Genomic DNA, 21,770 nt, shown 5'->3' with positions numbered 1-21,770 from the left:
TACTTGTTGAATGGCTGTAAAATGATGACAACTTGCTGTCACTAACAACCTGCAGGGAAACAGTCTGAGAATAAAAGAGCAGCTTCCTTCATGCCCTCCCCTAGATTTGAGTGGTAAGGAAATGGTAAGATAACAACAAAGACAATTTTGGATTTCATACGTTCTCAGATGCCATGTTCAGGCTATGGAACAAGCAGCAGCACAAAAGAATGTGCCAGAGCAGGAGGAGGGAAGGGAGGCACGATCCCTGTAAGAATAATCAAGTACAAATTGCTGCATTTAGGAAATAAGAAATTATGATGGCAGATGTGAAGAACCCTCCCTGAGGAGCTTCCTGTATTAAATGATGCATTTGTAAAGAAGTTTGAATAGGCAAGGTCAGAGATTTTATAGGGGGCAAACTGTTCTAAGTGAACCTACTTCTGTTTGAAAGGAACTATTAGAACTGGTGACCTCTAGAAATATTCTCCAGCAAGATTAATAATTTATGATTCCACAGCTCTACATAAGGATTTCAAACTACCTGAAAAACACAGACTTGTTTTATAATTCAGGGATTATGCCCGCTTTACACACAACTGAACTGCAGTTACAAAGGAGTTAAGGCACTGCCTTAGGGACCTAGAATCTCTCTTTGGCCTGAGTAAGTTCTCAGGAGCTCGCAGCAGCTGAGAAACCGGCTTCTATCAGCCTCCTCTTTGGGTCCTCTCTTTTATTATCTCTCTTTTATTCTCTCAAGTTGTACATCAAATCTGCTGCAGAAACAGCAGATGTATGCAGGTATCCCAATATTCACTCTTAAGCTTTGCTTCCTGTTTCAGCTAAGTGGAAACAGCCCTTACCAACACAAACTAACTCAAAAGAACAAATTTGTTTGCGGACAGAAACAAACCACAGCCAGCACACCGTTGATAAATCCTTTAGTGCTGAAGAGTTCTTTTAAGCAGGGAGTCAATCCTTGCACATGGGAGAGTCTGTGAATCACACCATGGGTCAGCTTGAGAGGGTGCTAGCCGCAGATACTCAGCAAGAAGTTCACCACATAAACATGCAGAAAACAGTAAGATATGTTTCACTTGAGCTAAGAAAAAAGAAGGGGGGGAGGGGAAAGGGGAAAAAAGATATGACACAGCATTGCTAAGCTTTCTGCCAAATGAGAGTCACCCAGTGTCAATCCTGAACACATAAAAAGCATCCAAGACTGGAAAAGAGGCAGATCCTGCAATACAAATATAACAACTAGCAATCGTATGAATAGCCTGTGCTAAACAAAAATCAGATATGTAGCACACATAATCAGTAAAAGCATAATTCAATAGCAAGCTTAATTCAACCTCATTTCAGAAACATACACAGATGTCTTTGAACCTTACCTTTCAGTCTAGGGTTTTCTTCCTGCATAAGTGGTTGGCTGACTACTAACATTCTTGGTGTTCGACAGAACAAGCTGTCTCTTTCCAGCTTGACTGATAACCAGACTGACACCCATTACTCCCCTCTTTCTGTTTCCATTTCCAATAGACCCCCAAATCCTAACTTTTTCTTTCTTTTAGTGTTCTGAAATGTCTTCCTTTCCCAAACTAGAGTATACAATGCAGCAGGGAAATAATTATCTGCTTCTATAGCACACAAGTTTTAAAATTATATGCCCAGCATTACCAACACAGAGCATTAAGACTCAAATCCCCACAGCAACAACATGCTAACCATCCTCTTCCCCCAGACTTATGGAGCTGCGGGATGTCTGCCAGGGAAAAACAGAGAAATGTAAAATGGACTGCAAGAACATGAATACTAAAATAAATATCACAAACCTGGCTGTTAGAATCACAGACTGAGAAAAAGCTATTAAATCAGCTAAGCCATCTTCTTACTGATGGCAGGAATGTTCTCCATACATTATTTTTCTGCTGCCTTCTCCAGCACATGCTCAAATGTTCACAGAGCTCTGACCCAAAGCCCACTGTGTACAATGGACACTGCTCCATCATCTTAAGGCTTTGCATCCTGCCATAAGCTACGTGGATCGCAACATCTCTCCTGAGGAACTACTGGACTAGGCAGGTGCTTGAACCCAGACGTGTAATTAAGTCCTTTGATGAGGTCCTCAAATAAAGCTTTGTATTAAGATTTTTTTTACTTTTTCAGCTAGAATTTTCTGGTATTTTAATCTTACAGCTTTCTTACATAGCTGGCATAATTATTTTCCTCTTTTACATGAATTTTCCAGCCTTTTTATGCATCTTACTTCTCTATTTTTTCCATTTCAAGCCAATGTTTTATTTTAAACTCACTTCTTCACTCACAGATTCTGCCTTATCCTGTTCATCCTTCAGTTCACTTTCATGTCCACTTTCTCTCGCTGTATCTCACTCCATTGTCTTCACTATCCCCTCCATCATCTACTCTTTGTCTTAAGCCTAAAAACAACACTGAGACTTTTGAAAATTATTCCAGCAACACACAATATGAATCTAGACTTGAAAACATGTCTTAAGCAGATGTCACTGAAATAATAATTAGAAACCAAGATAAAATACTGATTATAATGATAATAAATAAGAAGTTACAAATTAAGAGAGAAAACTGTGAAGGAGTTATCTGTTGAGCAATTAACTTTGCTACATTACAAAATATCTGGAGGTCAAGCAGCACAACACAGCTGTAGCACACTACCAACAAGAGTTGAAGAGGGGCAGTTGCCAGATTTTGCACTAATAACAGTGAGATAACATAAAGAAAGGATGCCAGGATTGTCAGCAGTACCAAGATCAGTGGCAAAGAAGCAGCTACAGAAAACATGTTAGCTTCGTTCAGACAGTCTGATAAGCTGGGATTTGGGGAGGCCATGAGGAAATGAAATGTAGTATCCAAAAAAAAAAAAAAAGAGGGGAAAAAAAAGGTGTTTTCATGCAGCTATAAAACATCAAAGCCATATTTTATTTTTTCAAGGAAAGCCAGTAAGACAATAGCAGTAAAAACACCTTAGAGAAGCACGTGAGAGTTTGTGATAGACCGCATAGTGACACACTTGCTTCTTTTGTGAATCTTGGATACTGTTAAGGAGAGACCTTTCCAAGAGCTTTATCAAGGGTTCAGGTCTTCCCCTATACTGTGCTACAATGCTCTTCATAAACTGTCAGGTCATCCTTTACACAGGGAAATAGACCCTTTATTTCAACCGAAAAAAAGCGCTACCTAATATTCTGCAGCAATGGTCCCAACTGTCATAGTAACACTTCTATAACCACTAGTGATTGGCTTCATTATCACAAATTACTATTTTCATTTTAACCCCCACCAAAAAGCTTGTTATAGACTGACCAGCTATAAGCAAACATACTAGAAGCAGTAAAGCAATCACTTTACTATGAACAACAGGCTGAAAAAGCTAAAGGTTTTTTGCTGTCTAAAATCCCCGTTTCAGATACTCCAGATAAAAGCCAATCAATGGAGTTAGTCTGCTATCTTCTGTTCTGCCATCGGGAAATGAATACTGAAATAATCCTAAAAAGGCATTATTCTGTGGGAAAGGATGAGCCAGGCAAATCACTCTGCAGACGAAAGTCTTTCCAAAGGGATACACTCTCCTCATCATTTTCTGAAACAGAATGCAAGTCCTAGCAAGCCAAACCCATCATGTCTCCCCTTCGTCAACTGGTTTGGACTCAACTGACCAATGAGGACTTTGAAGTGAAGGCAGCATAATCAAATGTCATCAAAACACTTTAGATTTTAAGGTCGATCATGCACATTTCTACTGGTGGAATCATTAGGCTTTCTACATAAATATGATTTGTTGTTGACAGAAACATTTCCCATTGCATTTAAAAAATAAACAAATAAAACTGCAATGTATTGAAGTGAAATATACACTTGTGAGCCCTTCTCCCAAAGCAAATGCTTTACGTACCTGCAATTTGTGTCAATGAGAGCCAAACAGCAGCACTAAAAAACAAACAGACTCTTCAAGGATATCTGATTTACAGTCCAATAACCCTTGGTGCCATTTAAGGTGCTCACCACCCTCACAAACCTCCCAGAGTTCTTAATGATGAATGGCGTGACCTAGAAGTCCTAGGTCAGCTCCTAGAAGACCTAACCCTACTTCAGCCACAGCAGCAGTACAGCATTTGAGAGCATTATTTTTTCTAAACGCCAGTTTAGCAGTGGTGCAATGTGCCAGGGTGACAGCCTTGAAGCCTGCAGCCCTCCATCCCCGCCACAGACAGAGCGCACGCCGTGGGGCTGGCACCTGCGTGCTTCCCCGGCCCGTCTGTGTGCCTCTGGCCCCCCGTGCACAGACCCACTGAGGGGCAGCTCTAACTTCGTACCCACACAGGCTAAGAAATCCCTGCTTTTAAGCATCAAATAAAGGTACGAGTGAGGGTGAGTTTTGTAACGGAGATTTATCTCCACCAAAAAAAATGAAACATATTCACTGATCCATTCTGTGAGCACCATGAGATGGCAACATATACTGCTCCATCTGCTCCTCAAGGCATAACATGTAGGTATATTGCTCTGCAAGTCTGTAAAGTTGTCTTAAAGGTAAAAAATGGAATAAAACCTTTACAAACCCCTCTTAACTGTGGCTCTTACCATGGATTTCAGAGCCTTATCTGGTAACTGGAATACACATGCTCCACTATGGTATTTTCAAAAACCTTTGCCTATGTGTGTATTTAACTGAAAGAGATCTTGAGCATCTTGTTCTTCAGTCTCTGCCCTCTTCAGTGGCTTCTGCTGAAAATTATACCTATCCCAAGATTTACTAAGGCGACTCTTTGGATGGTCTTTTTACAACATGTCTGAGACGGTTTTCTGTGCCAGCGAATCCGAATTTGCTAAATGTTATCAGTCAAATAATACTCAGTTCTGTGACCATATCTTCTCGCTGGGAATCTGAACTATTCCCACCCATATAAGCAAAACCAGGGGGCATCACTCTGAGTTACTTGCATGCCTCAAAATCCTACTCCCTTCCACACGAAGGAAAGATCTATCTTCTCCTCTTTAGAATCTCCTATTTCACCTACCAATGAACACTTCAGTGCCTCATCACATATATATCACATATTTGTTAACCCCAGACCTACAGGGCACTGAGCAATCTGCTTTGTAACATGAAAAAAAATCAGTAACTTAAATAAGACCTCTTATTTCTCTGTAATTACAATTACCTTAACCTGCATTAGGGGAAAAAAACCAACAAAATCCCCCAAGATACTTCTCACCATGCTAAAACATGCATCATTGTTCTCCTTTGCTGATTATCATGACCTGTCAAATACGGTATGACAAAATTCTTCACTGAAATTAATTTTTTGCTTCAAATTAGTTTTCTTCCATTGCTCTCAAACACAAATATTACACGTTTCTCTCATTATTTATGAACAACACTAACATACTCATTAGCTTTAACTGTCATAAAAAGATTATATAGGTACAGCAAGTAGGAAATTAGAGAAATTATTTGTTTTTTGGAACTATGCTCTAGCATCCACTTCTGTGGAGTCTCCTCCAAAACTGTACTGTACCCCCTGTATGCCAAAGTTCTGACCAGGCATCCAGAAAAAGATCTAGGTGAATGAGTTGAGAAAACACAAGAATTTCAAACATTTACCTATGAAATTCAATTCTGTATTTATTTAAAGCAATTACCATTTAGAAACCTTCACAGCTAGTCTTGTTTTAAATGATGATTGCATGATTTAAAATTATTTTTTCTCATTTCCCTACCTAGGTTTCCAAAACTACAGTAACTGAATATTCGATTTATGAAGATTTAATTTTATATTGGCTCATCAGCAGTATAATTTTCTGAATCAAATTCTCATCCATACAAATAACTGTTTATTTATTCAATTAAAGAAATAAACACAACTTAATAATATTGCTTTGTTTTTACCTTAAACTTCCACTTTACAATATATCAAATATATTTTAGATTTAAACACAGCAATACTCCAAGATTTACAAATAAACTGAACATTTGTCAAGGTTAAATGCACTATTGTAATCCTACATACAATCTTGCCTGACTGTAGAAAACATTATCATATTTGGATAAAATATTTAAATGGATACATTTTTCTTAAGTAAAACCTAATCTAGTCCCTGAAAAATACAGTGTTTTGGCTCAATACTACCTGTATTTATCCCAAAATACCTGCAGAGGTAGCTAATCTGTTTAAGTAATTACCTCTAGGGAAAGAAATTTTAAATAAATATCTAAAAGCCACAAAACTCAATCCTCACTCTAAAAAAATTGCCTTCATCTCTGGCAGTATTTCAAAATCTACTACGTTACTGAAAATCTTGAGTATACATTCGTAGAAGACAAATTACAAGTCCCAAAATGACAATACTCATTCTATGGGAAAATAGCTACAAATATAGGTTACATGGGAAAATTATCAAAAATGGACATTCCAACAGGAACAAATTAGGGTTGTGGGGATTTGATTCTACATTTCAGTCTGCAATTTGGGCATGTCATTTGATTAAGCTCTTGAATCTCTCAAAATATTTACTGAGAAGAGGACTATATAAGTACTGAAACATTATACATTTAAGAAAGAGTTTGGTTTCTTTTTTAACTGAAGAATATTCTTTTTCTTCACCCTTTTGTGACAGCTGGGCTCACACTAATTTCCTAGCCTTCACCAGTACAAGCCCTGCTGGGTCAAGTCCCACTTGCCTGAGACATGTAATTTATCCAAACCAATTTCAATGGAAATTGCTTATAAATGCACAGATTTGACCAATTTGATCATTCATGCATATCTGAGGGCAGAATACATCTCACCTGGTTTAGCATGTTCACCCCGACACCAAAACTGCATGGAATATGTCAAAGCCCAATATTGAGTAGAGAATTATTTTAGTAAGCAGTTCAAGTAGTTTTCTTCTAAGCATTCAAAACGAGTGTTGGTCACCAGTAGTGTTAGTCTGTAGGTCAGCAAAGTACAGTAGAGGTGCCGGCTCAAGGCAGAGGTTAATGGCACACAGCCAGCAGCAGAGACACTGACCGACTCCACTGCCCCAAGCTTAGCAGGAGCTGGGAGCTGCTGTTTCACACAGGCACGTTAATACCTGCAAGACAGTTCACAGGGTCTTCCCTTTTTGTGCAGCAGCACCTCTCAGCTGCGGATGAACTTCTACTTCCAATACTCTCATCCGATTTCAGAAAGAAATCTAACACTAACAGCTCCTGAAAGGTTGCTGATCTCTATGTCAATACACAAGAACAGAAAATAAAAATGACCAATCTATTCCTGCAGTTCAAGATGTATGAAATGCCAAAGCACCAGCACACAAATATATATAAGGTGGAATGTAGAATACAGCTTACTATAATATACTATATATACTTATATAATATACTATATACTTATAGTGATACTACTTCTGAGATCAGTGTATCTTTTTCTATTAAGGTCTGGAGTTAAATTACAGAATTAATCAAGCAAATCCTTAACAGGGGCTTTTTTTTTCCTCTTAGACACAAATCTTTGACAATTAAGTATACTGTCCTACTGATTTTGTTGTTTCCATTTTTCACTCATTTAGCTGCATCTATCCCACTGAAATCCTTTCATCTGATAAATGTTCAAGGTGGGAATCACTGGGTTTGTTCTGTTTATTTTTCCAGGTATCCTCCCCAGGACTGCTACTCACTCCTCCTACCCATAAAATCATGTCCACAAAGAGCTCCTTCCTATACATTGTCCACATGAAACTGAAACAAAGGCAACTAAGCCCTTTCCTTCAAAGAAAAAGAGAGAGGAAAGATAGTATGGGGGAAGTCCCACATATAGAGTCCCGAAGGGGGAGCATTTCAGGTCAAACACCTCTGGATGTTCTTCAGACCTAAAATGGATCCTACTGATTAGCAAAGCATCCAGTCCTACAGTGCCCTTCTCACACAGATGTTTCAAATCACTGCTCTCCCTGAAGCTGAAGAAGCTACTCATGAAAGCAGAAAGAGTCAGGAGAATTGCTACACTGAGAGTGCCCTCACAGTACTCCATGGCAGCTAGGCTAGCTCAGGTGGAAGCTGTCACACTGCGGAACACTGCACAGGCTGTGCCAAGTGACAGGAATAGTGCCTGGACTGGCTGCCTCTGAACTTCGACTCTGAGCTGTGTGCGCTGTGTATCAGCTGATTTGCTGGCTGCCTGAAAAACTCTTTTGAAAATTTTATATGGACTGACTACAAATTTTCATGTGACAAAAGATGCTAAAACAAAGCCAAACAGTTTAGGGGTGAAAAGTAAAGGGAGATCAAAAAGAAAAAATATGTAGGAGGAAAATACCAGAGTAGTGAAATGAACTCACTATACATTTTTTGATTTTCTTTTCCCTTCTGTCTTACTTGCTCAACATGGTGAAACCAGAACACCTTTTTGGTGCTGTCAGATCTGAAGCTTCCACTAAAATGTGTTGAAGCGGATAGGTTTTGATCAGGTTCTTGTTCAAGGTACTAGATTGTTAACTACTGGCAGCAGCTAAGTTTTAATCCATCCCATCCCCACTGCGTTAAGCAAGGTATCTCAAACTTTTACCAGAAACTACTTATACTAGGGACAAAGTGTTGAGGGGCAAAACCGAGATGTATCTCAGAACAGCAATACAGTAAAGATAAGCTCCAATTAAGAATTTTTTTTGTTTTCTACCAAAGAATCAGAAGGAAGACTGTCCCACAAAGTTGAAATAACCCTAGTTATTTCTATATTAACTATATTAACTATAGTATGAGTGTCCACAGACCAGGTAAAATCCTACAACAAACTATGTTAGAGACTGTGCAACCATACAGTAGCAAAGATTCTCTGCCCCAAACAGCTTACAGTCTTCAGAAACTCAACAAAGGATACGGGTGAAAAATAACTGTGCAATGCAGAGAAATGATCTCTGCAATAGCAGAACACTATGTTCCTTCCATTTTCTTTTACGGAGAAGGAAAAAATAAGATTAGCATCACAAAAGACAAAAGCAAAGGGAAGATGGGATATGATAAAGAGTCAGTAAGGAGGAAAAAGGTGCCACAAAATAAAGTGGCATGCAGGATATCTGAGCTATACAGCACGTTAAGCAAAGTGATGTGACTGCGAGAGCTGGCAAAAAGGGAGCTTGAGCAAAACAGCCAATTAGGAAAAGGCAGAGAAAAAACAGTCAAAAATAACAGTAACCATCAGTCTCCTTCATACACTGCGTCCACAGCTGCTCTGCTGGCTTCAGTCTTTGGTTTAACGGTGAGACCCTCACCTGCCATAAGGGAAGCTGGACTGGCTGTATGGCAGAGAAACTGAATTTAAAAGGTCGAGAGGACATGTAATATAAAAAAAAAAAAAAAAACAAAACCAAAAACTTTAAAAAAAAAGAGTTGCTAAATATAGTGATTTTGTTTTGGGCAGAAATGTATAAATTAAAAATATATAAGAAGTAAGGGCAAATACTTGGAATTGAAAAGTGTTATACATCTCTGAATCTGAGTAAAAAAGATGAGTCCTTATTACACTAATATTAGTATGGCTCTCCATAGTCACACACAATACAGCATATTTAAATGACATTATTAACCCAATCTTATACCAATGGTAAATAATGGCATTTTAAATAGTGACTGAATGGAAAACGCTAAGCACTTTGTATTCAGGTTAGTGTAATGAATCCCAGATCAGTTATGACTGCAAGTTAATACATATATACCGTGATGGTTACTTGTTAAACCTATTACAATTTCCACTGTCTTATCAAATCACAGCAAAACTGTCACACTTGTTGACAGTTTCAACAATGAGGTCAAGCAGTGAGCAGTCACAAAGAATGAACTGCTTTACACTCCAGAGGTGGTCACTCCAGAAGCAGGTGAATAGCCATTACCATAACAGCTCTGCTCCTTTTTGCAATAGATCTTATACTGAACTGTCATCCTGCAACCTTGCCCAAACATTACACTCACATGTTATTTTATCTGTAATAACATTAGCCTGACAAGATGACTTCCTAAGAGGAAGTCAAAGTATAACAGTTCGCTGACCTTTAAAGGACTCTCTCACATTACTAACCTTGTTTGTATCTTCAAGTATAACCTAGAGTATCCAGAATTTAACAGAAGCATGCATTTTAAGTCAGAAATAAAAATTAGAGACCACCTTGCTCTCAAGACACTCTCACACAAACCCAATTTACCTATGGACGATGATCACAAAATCCAAACTGGTGTAGATCCAGAGCATGCAAATTAAAGTTTGCAACACTCCACTTAGGTCTTATTCTGCAAGCTCAAACCATACACTGTAATAGCCTAATATATGTTAATGTAACAGAACATGTGAAAAGGTTCTTCCTTCAGACTATTTTATACATCCTCTCTGAATTTTTCAAAACAAGGTTCAGCAAGAACCAAATGGACTGCACTGATATATTTTTACTGTTTGTTAATGAAAACTGTTTTCATGAACAAAAATATTAAAATTCTCAATTATAAATGCACTTTTTTGTTTACTATTTGATATTGTTTCCGTATGTCTAAAAAAAGAAACTGCCTGGATAACTGACTAAGCAGTTACCTGGTTTCAGGGGATTTGAGTCTCCTTCCCTGTAATTCAGTGGCAGAACTCTAGCTGACTTAAAAAACAGTAACCTTTTTATACACCTCTACCTGTTCTGTTATACGGAAGAGCCCACTCCTGTGTAACTCTTCAGATGAGGAGGAATGCACCTGAGGCAGCAGGTCTGATCATATTTGGTTCCTAAAAGGACATATTCCAGACGTTTTTTCCTAATTCCATATAATAAATTCAATTAAATAAATATGGCCACAAACAACACTATACTCTATGAACCATTAACTCAAGCAGCAGAAACATCAATGTCAGAATTGGTTATGTATGCCAAATCAGAACTCCAGTTCGCTTTACATTCCTGCTGACAGTTCCTGTAACGAGCACGCAGCATTAAATAAAAACCATGACCTGTTTAAACAAAGATCAGAGCACCAGCTTTATCATTGCATTCTCTAATGTTTGTTGTTTGGCATCACAAACTAATACCAAAACACTTATCTTATTAATACCAGCCCAGCAGGTTTTCATACAGGGCACCAGGGGTTAGCTCTCGTCCACCAAGATTTGTGCATCTTTAAAACAGGAGTTTTTCCTCACATGAACATACACAGGTATTCTCAGCGGTTACTCTGCTTCAGTTTAGACCAAAGGAGAGCAAGGAGAGAAGAGAGAGATGGAATAATGTACAAGCAAGAAATTTTAAGATGCTTCTGTCTCAGATAGCTTGAGACAATGAAAGAAAATAGAAAAGCCAAGCTAAAATTGCTTAAACATACCATTAAAATGTCATGGGTAGTAATATAAACCAATTAATGTATGTAACATACATGGGACAGCCATTACATTTAATGATTTCCCAAAAATTCATATGTAAAATAGAAATTAAGCCCCCCTCTTTGTGTAATACACAACCAGCATTTTTACAGTGCCTGGCATCATGAAACTGTTTATTACGAATGGGTGCAACACCGACTACCATCGTATGATGACTCCTTCACTGGTCTTCTCAAAAGATACAGTAGTCAAATTTCAGACACACACATCTAAAATGTAGTCTTGTATTTTAAGTATCTATTGATTTTCTTTTGAAAAACTGAGAGTTCACTTCATCAGGAGCCAATCACAAAGTTTAATAATCTTGCCTAGTTATCAATTTATCCAGACTACCCAGAGCTCCTTTATACTAGTCTAAATTGCCTACGAAATTCATTAAGCCTTAGCTGAAGTTGAAATGGCTATCGATACCATACATTATCAGCAGATCTCTTCATTATGATATTGTCAAGGTATAGATTGTGTAAGCAGAAATCTCCAACTATTGATCTTCCGCCAAAGAGAATGGAATGTTTGAAATCTGTCTAGTTTCTGCACCTTTCCCATCTTTATCCTGTGTGTCATCCACAGACAAGCATATGCATTCCTAAGTGTATTCCATACTACCCATCTGAAAATGCAAAATACAAAATTCTGATAGTAAGAAAGCAATGTATTAAAAGCAATGAAATCCCTACCAAAAGGTCCCTAATCTTTTTTTCTGCTCCACTGCTTTGAACGTGCTGGATACCAAGTAACAGCGCAATAAATTACAGGAAAATCAGCATGAATCCTAAAAAACTTATCGAGCGGTTTCTCCCGGAACAAAACTTTGGAGGTCACTAAACCCTCTCCAATGACAAAGGAAAGTTCTTCCACTTCCATCACCCCTTCCCCCGGCTACGGGAGGGGAAGCCACCGGGGAAGGCGCACACGGATTTTCCTCGGAGGCTTCCCTCCCGGATAAGTCTCCGGTGGCGGCGGGTGACACCTGAGCGGGGGGCGGCGGGGCGGGCTGGCGGCGCGGCCGGGCGCCCGGGGGTGGCCGCCTCCCGTCGCGGCAGCCCAGCCTCCGCGGGAACTCTGCGAACAAAGTAACTTCCCGGCCGGCCCGCGGGAGGCGGCGGGGCACGCGTGGGGCGGGGGCTGCGCCCCCTCGGCCAGGCGCGCTCGCACGGCCGGAGCGGGAAGGCGCCCGAGCGGCAGGCGGGCAGGGCAGCCCTTCCCCGAGAGCGCGGTGACAGCCCTTACCTTCACACGCCCCTTCCTCACGCCCGGCGGCTGGCAAGCGCCGGCAGCGCAGCACGGAGGCAGAGCAAGGGGAGCTGCGAGGCTCTCGGCGGCTCTCCCTCCGCCTCTCTCCCTCTCCCGCTCCTCAGAGAAGCCCTCCCCCCCTTCCCGCCCCCCCCCCCCCCCCCGACCGCCTCACTCTCTCTAGCTTTGGGGCGCATATATATACATTTTTTTAAATTTTTTTTTTTAAGGAGCAAAGAGAAGCGACGGGGAAGCTTGGTTGGGAGAAGCAAAGCCCTGACGCACTTGGGGGTGGGTAGGTGGCGGGGAGGGGGGGGATGGGGGGGTTTCAGACCCTCGCACGGCAACGCAGGCGGACCCATCCCCCCCGCCTCCTCAGTCCCCAGCCGGGGAAGGCGACGCTGAGGCTTGAACCTCGCTGCCTCGAACCGATCCCGCACCGGAGAGCGGGCCCTGCGCACAATCCCCCCGCCCCGAACCGGCAGGGAGACCCCGCCCGGGGCGGCCGCACGCATCCCTCCCCCGATCCCCATCCCTGCAGGGGCAGGGGGGCGTCAGGTCCCCCAAAATACTTACGCTGCCCGCCGGGGCTGCTTTGAAGACGCAGGATTTTGTACGAGCGATCGTCTCCTTCTCCGGGAGCCCAGCCTCCCCTCCCCCCCCCCGCCTCCCCTCCCCCGCCTCCCCCACCTCCTTTGGGGGGCCAGGAATCCCCCACCGCCGGCCCTCCCCTCCTCCCTGCCCGGCCGGGGAGCCCCGCTGGCCGGCCGTGCCCCGCGCCGCCGGAGCTGCGAGCTGCCCCGGAGCGACCCGGCCGGGTACGGGGCCCGCGGTGCTCCATGGCCCCTGGCCGGGGCCGGGACGCGCTAACGGCCCGCGCTGCGGCTGAGGCGCGGGTTGGCGCCCCGCCGCCGCGGGTGGGGGTCAGCGGGGGACGGCGCGGGGCCGCCTCCGGCGGGAGGGGGAGGCTGCGCCCCCCGGCCCCGCGCCTGAGGGGCCCGCCGGAGCCCGCTGCCGGGGCTGCCCGGCCCGGGGCAGAGTTGAGGCAGCGCCCTTGGGGAGCGCGTGTGTGTAGTGGGGGAGGCAGGAACTCCGCGCCGGCCGTTCTGGGGGATGGACGGGGGGGTCCCAGCCTCCCCTGCCCGGTCGCCCCCCTTCTCCCCTCAGCGATCGGGGGGAAGTTTGGCAGCGGGGCTCCGGGGGGTGCCCGCCTGCAGCCAGGCCGCGCCGCGCCGGCCGTGAGGCGGGAGGGCGGCCCTTGGGCGACCGGCCCGCCGGGGTCAGGGCCAGCTGTCCCCACGCCCGCAGCCCGCGTCCCCGCCGCCGCAGCAGTGCTCTTCGGCCAGCGCCTGGGGGCCGGGGGAGCCGCTGGCCGTCACGTCTGCAGTGCAGGTGGTGGCGGTGGCGAGAAGGACCCGGGGGCTACCGGGGAGGCTGCGGAGCCCCGGTGCAGTGTGAGGTACTGGTAGGGCACCGGGGAACATCGCGGGTGTCGTGAGGGAAGGCCCCTTTCCCGCTAGCGCCGGGTGTATTTCTCAGAGGCACTGAGCATGCACAGCTTCCCTCCGTCTCAAAATCAGGCCATGATAGAATCATAAATATATAATACTATGCTCCTATGATATTATGAGTAGAGAGCAGGAGAGTTAAATGCATACATCGAGGAGAGGCAAAATACATATAAAGGGCTTTACGGCACAATAGTTGAGTGATTCTAAAATGAAGTATTTTAAAATCCTTCCAAGAATAAATTTAATTCCTTCACGCTTGTTCCCATGTTGCCTGCTAGGCAATGATGGGCTGGATATCTTGCAACAATTAGTGGAGTTACATCTGCTTTTAGTGGACATAGTGACTTTATCGCTGATCAAACCATCTTTTTTTAAAATCCAGAGCTGGAAAATACCCACTTTATAAAAGAAAATTGCAATTTGGATATTTGTTCTATGTCAGAATGACATAGACGGTGTTAGGAAATTTTTTGGAGCAAATAAAGGAATGCATCTCAGCCCAACCTCATAGCCAGTGTATCACTGAATCGGAGGCCAAAGGTGAACACAGGCCTCCCAGCAGTGGGGGGAATACCTCAGCCACCCACTGATGTTACCTGTTCGGCGTGCGGATGGAGATGAGGCTGGGCTGCATATCAGAAACCGAAAATTGGACCTGAGAAGCCTCCCGCATAGTTTCTCTTCCTGGCAAAACATATATTTATCTTGAAAGTTTGCATTTTGACATGTCAGCGTTTTTACAACAATATAAATGTGCTTGAAAATTTTTTGATCAGCCTAATGGTTAGGACCTATTAGAAGCTGCAGAACATATTCACCATCAATTCACTTATTCAGATGCATGAATGCAAGCTTAGAAAAGTAATTACAGGTACCTTTTTTTGGAAATCTTGAGGCTGTGTAGTTTCCCCATGGGAAATATGAGTAATAAATTCCTACCAAAAAAAAAAAAGTAAATGTGCTAAGCATTGTTCTTATTTATTTTTTTCTTCAGTATTAAAAATTGTTGATTAAATGTTCCAGGTAGGGTAAGAGTGCTTGGATGAAAATCCTTCATCTTAGCTATTGTTTAAAAGAACAAGCAGAAACATTTGATCTTGGTAATTTAGATCTTCTTTTTACTTTTTAAATTTTAGTCGTCTTTCTTAAGAAAAATTGTTTTTCCTATCTTGGTGAACATGTAAACATAAATTTGCAACTGGTCAGTATTACCGAATCTGGCTATTTTGATTCTTCACCTAAGAGATTACATTGTATCTATACACATCAAATTAATCTATTTTAGCTTTGAAATCTTTTATTCAGAGTATTAATACCTCACCCTTCATTTAGTGAATGGTACTTTACATTTTTAGTTATTTATTTATGATTTGCATCGAGTTCTGTTTGTATGAAAACTGACATTCAATTAATATTTACATGAGGTCATTTTAAATTGTTCATTAAGACCATCTTAAAAAAGCTTCATGCATTTCAAAAGCGTGTTTGCATTTTAAAATATTTTATGAAACAACTGAAATAATGGCCTGTAGAATGGGAATTGAATTGGAAGCTTCTAGTAGCCATGTCCTTCACAATCTTAGAGAAAGTAGATCTTGCCCTCTCATACTTAGCTTTAGCTGTAGATTGGCAGAGGAAAACGGGCAATCTTACTTTTTCTACTCTTACGTTGATTTTTCAGCTTTGAGTTAAATAGTTCTTAACTGAACTACTTGAATGGATTGAAACAAAGAAGATACTCTCCCTGTCTGCAGAAGAAACTGCAGCTCTCAAAAATTGCTTTCTTGCATCAGTTACATCCTGTTCCATCTGATTGGCCAGTAACTTCAGTCAGCTTAGTGGCATCACCTTCAAAACTTCAGCAGCAAACATCTTTTGTGATTGACTATCTTAACTCATGTCAGTACATGACAGCAAGTATAAAAACTAAGGCAGCTGCAATATCAAGTCTAAATTGAAGAGATACAGGTAAAATACCAATAAAATGTTACTTTTTTTTTAATAATGAGTTTTGGGATAAAATATTACAGAATAATATTCCAATGTTCCAATTAGGACAGTACCTGTAATGGGACTTTGATCAAACTTGTGGCATAATGAAGCAAGGAACCCCTAAATAGTTACCCTTTGTTGTACAGAGAGATTGTTACTTTAAGGTGAAAGAGCTTATATATCTTATTTTTTGAGTGATTAGTTCTGATGACAGAAAGCGCTCTATGTGAACCTTCACTTACACAGCAATGGACAAAGATTAATTTCAAGTGATAGGGGAGGAAATGATTCCCTTATCTAAAGTGTTAGGTGGTTGGGCAAATGAAGTTCAGGAAATGATTGGGAAAGGCAGAAATGGTTAATAAATATAATCCTGTATAACAGTGCATCACTTTATTTCTGCTGATGTTTTTTACTTAATTTGGCTTTTCGGTGGTTGACAACTATTTATATGTAGTTTAATTCAAAACTGTACTTAAGAACCACCCATGAAGTGAACAGATCTCATCTACTTAAGGATTTTTTATGATTCTCAGGCAGTTTGATTTTTACAGATAAGAGTTCATGCAGACTTCTGTCAGCACAGTGTCACTGCAGAAGAGGAACAGTAGACCACTGCTGAGTGACAGCCTATAGCTCTGAAATCTGCAATCCATCCTCTCTTACGTTATTAATTTCCCATCCTCTGTGCATCTTTGGTGTGTCAGGCTTCCTGCACATGCACTGCAGAGCTACTCCATGCGTATGCACTGAAGTCAATACTTCCTAAACTTGTCTGATTTAGGCTCCTATGATGCTTTCCTGAAGGATCAGATTTAATGCACGTGTGCAAGTAACAGCTGATCTATACATTCAGCGTGGGCTTAGCCAGGACACCTGAATATACAGCATGCAAGACAGACTTAGTGTACATGAGTTCTGATGCATTGCTGTATGTCCATGACACCTGGACAAATACAGGAAAACACCAGTTGTGCCTGGACATAACTACCACACAGAGAGAATGATGTATGTAGGAAGCCTCGTATATAAAGTAACTTTACCTTGTCATTGTCCAGAAAGGAGAAACTTGTTACTTTGTTACTTGGGCAGTGGAACTTCACTGCTAACACAGAAAATGTGTTACAGGGTTTTTACCCTAAATTTTACATCTTTTCCACAGAAATTTAAAACTGGGTCTGATGCATGACTAATATCCCATTGTCATTTCTTCAGTGCATTATATTTTTAATCTAATAAATACATAGCTAGTTCTTAACACTAAACATATCAATCAAATCAGTCTCATGTAGTTTTCCAGTAAACATCAGTGATCTTTCAGCTATGGTGAGGTGTTCCCCTCCAACTCCTCATAAAATATGGAACTGCAGTACTCTGCCTGTGGGGAAAAAGCCTCAAGCCACATAGTGATGTACCTGTTCTGCAGCATGAAAGAGAAATTCCCTATTCACCGTCCTGCATAGTCAACAGTACCTGCTGGTTAACTTTAAATTGCCTGAGTTGCTTAGCATCATGATTAAAAGCTGTTTGTTTCTTTCTTGTATTATGTTGTGTTTGGCAAAATAGAAAAGGCAGAAGTCTCACAATTGCTTGCATACTGAGCAAACAATTGTACTTTGTACAGTTGTACAGTTTTTTCTTATTCTTATAACTATGGTCTAGTAGTACTGTAGATACCGTAGGGCCTTTTAATTTGCCCATCATGAGCAAAATGAAAAGCTGAAGTCTGGAATGCTGAAGCACAATTATGTGACTTGTGAAACTGAGCAGGTATATCCAGCAGCTACAGAAAAATGACAGGACTAAACCTCAGACAAGCCAGCACAGTTTCATCCCAAAGATGCCAAAAATGGCTTTGGAATTATATTCAGCTTTTAATTAAGACGAATGAGAAATGTCACAAATCATCCATTGTACAGGTCACAGCAAAACCACGTAACTACTGTAGAATTTCTCCTTCTTAAACACTGATGTAGTTCCCAGTTTCAATTAGCTACAGTTTTTCTTGAAGTTTACTACTGTGGCGGAGGCTGGAGTACTACAAATAACTAAAGTGTGAATAGCAGTTGCTTATGTTACTAATAGTAAGATGAAATATCTACATTCTCCTGTATTAAAAAGAGAAAATTAAGTAGAATGAATAAAAAAGAAAACAAAGTATTTCTATTTGGAAAGATCTGGAGTTATATATTTGGAACAACCCTAAAGATGAGCTTTTCAGTGCTACAAATTTTGAAATATAACTGAGATGCCATCTATAGTGATGAAAAGTGTTCTTTTTCTTTTACCAGTAATACATATCCTTCAGCTCAGGGGGAAAAGTCCATTTCAACAATCAAGTGGACATATTTGTGCTCCTATTTTAGGAACACAGGACCCCTTTATAGACATTAAACACAGTTTACTAGTAGAAAATTTTCGTTTATTGTTAACTGCTTCATGTAGCATCTTTCATGTAAACATTGTAAAAAGGATTTAGTGTTGGATTTAGAAGTTGGGGTTTGGGGTTTTTTGTGCCCTTTGTTCTTGTTTTGTATTTTATTTCTTTGGAGAACTCTTTTTTTTTTTTTTTTTTTTTTCCCCTTTCAGGAAATTTCACATAATCTTTTCCATTCGTCATCAGCCAGGTTGCTGATTACCAGAGTAACTGCCAAGCTTTCAACTCCTTGTCATCAATGGGCTGTGAATGACAGACAGCATTAATGTTGGCAAGCTCCCACTCTCCTTTTCGCCTTTCCCAAATGTAATTAAACTGCACTAATACAGCAGAAGAAAAGCTGCAGCTTTATTTTACTCACCCTAATAACATAACAATTAAATCACAGAAGCACACAATGCAGTCAAATAAACCTATCATGACAAGGAAATTCAGAGGTAAGGGAAGTGTATATCTACCATTTAGAGAAAAACACAAGTGAAGAGTCTTCCTTTCCTAGCACTACAGTGACTGCACTATTTGACTTTCAGCAAGATGATAGGGCCAACATCTGAGTAACCACCCTGTTGCAGCCTGGTGAAAGGCCTCAAGCGTTTTGTCTTCTGTTGCATCTTTGGTTTAAGCTTAACGGGAATAATTAGCTTCTCCTTCAAATGATCTGTTATCTCCCTGGTAGGGGACAGCTGGATAAGGAACAGAAAGGATGTGGGTTATAACATACAGTTCAAACAGCACTGCATGCCTTACCCACTGGAAAGAGGTGCCATTATCCTGATCTTTGAGAAAGTTCTGGGCCTTTGGTTTAAAGTCTGTAGGGGTTAGAGGATGGCCAAGAGTCAGGAAGAGGGATAAACCAAAGTACTTACCTCACTTGCAGACGACTATGGAGGTTTGTACAACGTGCAGACACCATCAAACATTTCTGAGGTAGATAAATTGTCAGTAGATTGATTTATACATGTTCCTCTGGACCAAGGTGAGTGAAGAAGCTGCTGGCCCTCAGAAAAGCAATGGAATTTACCATAAACCTGTCATTCCTTGCAGCAGCAGTGCTTTAGGATGGGAAGCAAGAATTCATAAGGAGGCTGAGAAATGCCATGAGCTCTGTAAGCACAGCTCTGAGGCTAGCATACATGCTGGCATGATAGCATGTCTCAGTTTTCAAGCTATCCATAAAAATAATACAGTTAGCTTATAAGACAAAGTAAATTTACAGTAATGCAAATAAATAGTTTGACTAAATACGGACAGAAGGAAATAAAGACTGTTTTAAAGCTAGCCAGAAACCAGGGGCACCATGCTTAATAGGGAAAGCATGGAAAAGCCAGGACCCTCCGCAGCATACACTTGAGCAACAAGAAAGGGAGCTTGGTTACTGACCAAAGTAGACACAGCTTCAAACATGATAATTATTAGACCAGCCTGGCTAAACAGACTCTAAAGGAGCTTGTCTGCTTGTGCAATTTTGGTGACTAATAGTGACTGTTAGCTGACAGGTGGTACCTTATAAATCCAGCTTGTGCCAAATTCTCTGAAGATCTGTTAGTGTGGAGTAAGTAATTTACCACTGTGAACAAACTGTCCTGCAGTTCAGTATGATGATAGTCTTCCAAAGGAAGAAACTTTTGGCTGCAACCATCTTTTAGACAAAGTTTACATTAGGACCTTACATGTTACATTTTTAATAGATCTGGAGCAGGGCTGAATTTTTGTATGTTTGATAAAGTGGCTAACATGTAGTGAATGGCAAAAAGGAAAAAAGGATGCATGTAAAAGGCAAAAATGTAATCCCACTGGAGTAAATGAATAGTGTAAAGGAAGAACACTGAAGAGATGGAGTTGAAGGTTTCTGTTAGATTTGTTCTGATATAGTACTGTTGCTTTAAACAGGCAGTTGCAAAATGGCCCAAAAGACCTTTTGGTTAAGTGTCATGATTTTCTCCTTGATTCAGCAAAGATCAAGGCTGCAGTGTTCCAAGCCAGCTCCAGGCCATCAGAGGGAGAAACAGTACATCAAACACCCACCTCATCTGTTTTTGCCATCAAGCAAAGAAAGAAGAGGCCACAAAGGACATGGAAAAAACATATCAGAAGAGCATAACTGAGCCTTCAGCTGTTCTTGTGTGTCAACCATAATTCTTTTTAGGAAAAAAAAAAAAAAGGTGGCAGATTTGGTTCATGTGTAGAAACTACCTTGAACGCTTTTAAAAGGCTTTCTCTGAGTGACCATGAATAGATGATTCCCCAGACCCTGTAAAAATTTAATCTGATTTTTCAGCCTGAATATTAAGTGAACATTGGCAATAGAAATTGGCCCTAAAAAAGAGAAAAAATGCTTTTGTTGCAAGCAAGGTTTGCAGCATTTCATTGTGATAGCCTTTGATTTTCATAGTGGGCAGCTGCATTTGAGGAGGCTTTGGTCCAGAAATGATTGTTCCAGGTACTCCTGGCTTGTTCACTACACATAGATAATACCCTGGGCACATGCTAGTACCTTTGAACAAAATAAGGTATATTTACAAATGGGCCAGGATCAGCTCAAGGCTGCTGGTCTGAAACTGTACCCAAAGCAATAGGAATTGTGTTTAAAAGAATGAGTTTAGGTCTGGCACACAGAACAGTGAGAAGGGAAATTCTACTCTTAAGATCTTTGAACACCAGCCAGCTCCCCAGAGGCTTCCAGATGTGCAGTTTTGTGGGACTTTAATCCTTCCAGAGGAGGTTTATTTCTGTGTTTCACAATATTACATAACATTTGCATAAAAGGGGTAGGAAAAGAATGTTATTTCAGTGGTCAGCGTGTGGTTTAGTATTCAGAGATGAAATGGTTCTTCCAAGTTTTTCTCTGTTAACTGACCAGGGTTTCAAACCTCACTTTCAATTAGACACAGATGCTAGTGTTTATGGACTGGGTATTGATACAGGAATGTAAATTACTTGAGAGGATGACAGTTTATTAAGAGTCAATGGCTAAAATCTCCTGGGAAAAATTACTGTATGCTTTGCCAGTGATTAAAACTATAGAACATGCCATGGTTTTGTAGTAACCCAAAAGCAAGGGTTCAGGCTTAACATTGACTGCTATTGATGTTTTGCCCAGAGAGCTTCATTGTGGGATTGATTGCAAATGCCAGTCTAAACAAGCAAGGAGCAAAAAATTGATTGTTCAGGAGAATGAGCATGTTT

At 41.2% G+C, this 21,770-nt stretch overlaps 1 protein-coding gene across 1 annotated transcript in view; it reads right to left on the bottom strand.

The window, feature by feature from the left end:
• The window catches only part of MPPED1 (metallophosphoesterase domain containing 1), a 65,733-nt gene extending 52,430 nt beyond the window's left edge, over positions 1 to 13,303 (bottom strand). Inside the window, exon 1 of the mRNA XM_037390478.1 lies at positions 13,221 to 13,303. The gene's annotated coding sequence lies outside the window, so the exon portion shown is untranslated. The remainder of the gene's footprint in view (positions 1 to 13,220) is intronic.
• Between the last annotated feature and the right edge of the window lie 8,467 nt (positions 13,304 to 21,770).

Source organism: Falco rusticolus, chromosome 5, assembly GCF_015220075.1.
Source record: "Falco rusticolus isolate bFalRus1 chromosome 5, bFalRus1.pri, whole genome shotgun sequence".
Lineage (NCBI taxonomy): Eukaryota > Metazoa > Chordata > Aves > Falconiformes > Falconidae > Falco > Falco rusticolus.
This window is presented reverse-complemented; position numbering and strand designations above follow the sequence as displayed.